The sequence below is a fragment of the Salvelinus sp. IW2-2015 genome, unplaced genomic scaffold (genome assembly GCF_002910315.2).
Source record: "Salvelinus sp. IW2-2015 unplaced genomic scaffold, ASM291031v2 Un_scaffold1386, whole genome shotgun sequence".
Classification (NCBI taxonomy): Eukaryota; Metazoa; Chordata; class Actinopteri; order Salmoniformes; family Salmonidae; genus Salvelinus; species Salvelinus sp. IW2-2015.
The window spans coordinates 1,698-4,599 of record NW_019942876.1 but is presented as its reverse complement, the minus strand read 5'-3'; the positions used below and the strand labels follow the sequence as shown (position 1 = coordinate 4,599).

The following is a 2,902-nucleotide window of genomic DNA, read 5'->3' as shown; positions in this document are numbered from 1 at the left end:
AGAGAGTGCTGAGAGAGAAGAGAGAGCAGAGAGAGAGAAAAGAGAGAGCAGAGCGAGAGCAGAGAGAGACAGCAGAGAGAGCAGAGAGAGACAGCAGAGAGTGAGAGAGAACAGAGAGTGCTGAGAGAGAAGAGAGAGCAGAGAGAGAGCGAGAGCGAGAGCAGAGAGAGAGAGAGCAGAGCATAGAGAAAAGTGAGAGCAGAGAGAGAGAGCAGAGAACAGAGAGAGAGACAGAGAGCAGATAGAAAAAGCAGAGAGAGAGCAGAGGGCAGATGGAGAGTAGATAGAGCAGAGAGAGAGAACAGAGAGGGCAGAGAGAGAGCAGAGAGAGAACAGAGAGAGTGAGAGAGCAGAGTGAGAGCAGAGAGAAAGCAGAGAAAAGAGAGAACAGCAGAGCAGACAGAGAGCAGGCTGAGAGAGAAGAGCAGAGAGAGAGAGAGCAGGGAGGGAGAGAGCAGAGAGTGAGAGATAGAGAAGAGAGAGGGCAGAGAAGAGAGAGCAATAGAGAGCAGAGAGCAGGCTGAGAAATAAGAGAGAATGAGAGAGCATAGAGTGAGAGAGAGAGAGCAGATAGCAGGCTGAGAGAGAAGAGAGAGAGCAGAGAGATAGAGCAGAGAGAACAGAGGGAGAGAGAGAAAAGAGATAACAGCAGAGCGAGCAGAGAGCAGAGAGAGAGCAGATAGCAGAGAGAGAGCAGATAGCAGGCTGAGAGAGAAGAGAGGGAGCAGAGAGAGCAGAGAGCAGGCTGAGAGAGAATTCTGTTGCTATAGTGACCCTGCATCACAACACTCTGTTGTACAATTTGTTTTAATTCAATTCCACATATTTAATTGTTTGTATTTCATTTCATATTAGTTTCATGTTTCAACCAGTCGCAGGTTAACGTCAACCTGACAGAGGAAACGTAACATCAATAACCAAACTGTTTTCACAATTAACATGCTTTTCTTGTTTCAACTATGTTTTATTATGAAAAGTACAATATATCCTTGTATACTTGTACAACTATGGAGCGTATGTCCATATATAATTATACAATTTGTTATTCAACATAAAAGACAACAAATGATCACATTGGTATTTTAACGGTGTTATTGTCACAATTATAGGAAGACACGCATGTTTGTGTGTCCTGTGTGTGTGTGTGTGTGTGTGTGTGTGTGTCCAGTGTGAGTGTGTGTGTGTGTCCAGTGTGAGTGTGTGTGTGTCCAGTGTGTGTGTGTGTCAGGTTATTATTTCAGGGACACTGAGGAGTCAACATAAACCCCAAACCCTGGATAGAGGGGCTCAGTGAATGTGGAGGTGAATGTGATCAGGTGGGTCAGTGTGTCAAAGGAGGCTCTATAGAAGGACAGAGTGCCGGCTGGCCAGTCCAGATACACTCCTACTCTGTGGGAGCTGGAGGGGGTGACGTCTATGAGAGTGAGATTCTTATTGTGCCAGGCAGAGTAACTGTTGTCAGAGCAGGTCAGACTCCAGGACTTGTCATTCCATCCAAGCCAACAGTCCTATACCCTTCCTCTCCTGTTGATTCCTTTATATGTCACTCCTATATCAGCCCCTCTCCCACTCCACTCTGCCTCCCAGTAACAGCGCCAGTCAGACCCTCTCTACACAGCAACCTGGTCTATAAGACCTCAAATCTCTCTGGGTGATCAGGATACGGCTGCTCTCTCTCCTACATGTCACCTTTCTGTTCTCCTCAGACAGAGAGAGGCGTCTGTCTACTGTGTTTGGGTCCAGTGTGAGATCACAGACATCTGATGGATGAAACCAGACACAATATTAGAAATCATCATCATTCACATTAGAATGTTAACTCACTTTTCACTTAATTCATTTAATGAAGATGTTTCTAGTATCCAAAAAGGAGAATTAAGGTGAACTTGAGACTTCGTTGAAATGATCATATGTTATACTGTATGGTGTATAAACACACTTATTCACATTAATTACACACACACACACACACCATTGTTCAAAGTCAACTCTTTGTAAACGGTTGGTGTCCTCTGAATTTCTGCTTCTGTAGAACTACAGCTGATATTTAATATGACCAAGTAAGTAATGATGTGGTCTCTTTGACTTTGACTTAACTTGAATTAAGACTTTATTCTTAGTCATATCTCACAGCAGTCCCTCACATTTTCTAATCCCAGGTTTCATTCTGTTCGCTCCACCATGTTCCACACTGTAGAGGTAAGCAGAATAACAGACAGTCATTGAGGAATCACAGACACACACACACAGCATAATAACTTGTCCAAGTGTCATGGTCGAATCGTTGTTGTCTAACTAGCCTGATAAGTCAAACATGTCTGATATGAACATTGACATAAACCCTCTACATACTTGAGTTTCTCCAGTCGGCCAGTGTGGATCCTCCAGTCCAGCAGAGGAGCAGTCTGACTCCTGAGTCTCCTGGGTGATTGTAGCTTCAGGTCCAGCTCTCTCAGCGTGTGGAGGGGTTTGACCTCAGAGCTGAGACCAGAGAAGCACAGCCTTCCTCTGTGACTAGACAGCCTGACAGCATGCAAAGAGTCAAATCATATTAAAATCACACTTGATTATTCTTTTGGTGGTGAAAATAGTGGCAGTATAACCTTTTTAACATTTCAGATACATCAGCTCCTGGAACCTGCCCATATCTACTCATAACAGCGCCTGGAACCTGCTGTAACGGCTCTCTCTTCGGTGAGTGAGTAGACCCAAGGCGCAGCGCGTGATGAATACATAAGGTTTTATTGACAAGACAGGAAAAACACGAAAACGAAATACACTTGAAATATTTAACAAAATAACAAAACGAACTAGACAGACCTAAACTATTGAACTTACATGAAACGAGAACACATAAACAGGAACGACCGAAACGAGACACTACCATGTGGTGCAAAATACA

At 44.1% G+C, this 2,902-nt stretch overlaps 1 long non-coding RNA gene across 1 annotated transcript; it reads right to left on the bottom strand.

Annotated features, from left to right (window-relative positions):
* Positions 1-940: 940 nt before the first annotated feature.
* LOC139024346 (uncharacterized) lies at positions 941-2,371 on the bottom strand. Its single transcript, XR_011475629.1, has 3 exons — positions 2,353-2,371; positions 2,145-2,191; positions 941-1,760 (listed from the first exon to the last, which is right to left on the bottom strand). It is a non-coding gene; the product is annotated as an uncharacterized lncRNA (long non-coding RNA).
* Positions 2,372-2,902: the final 531 nt, after the last annotated feature.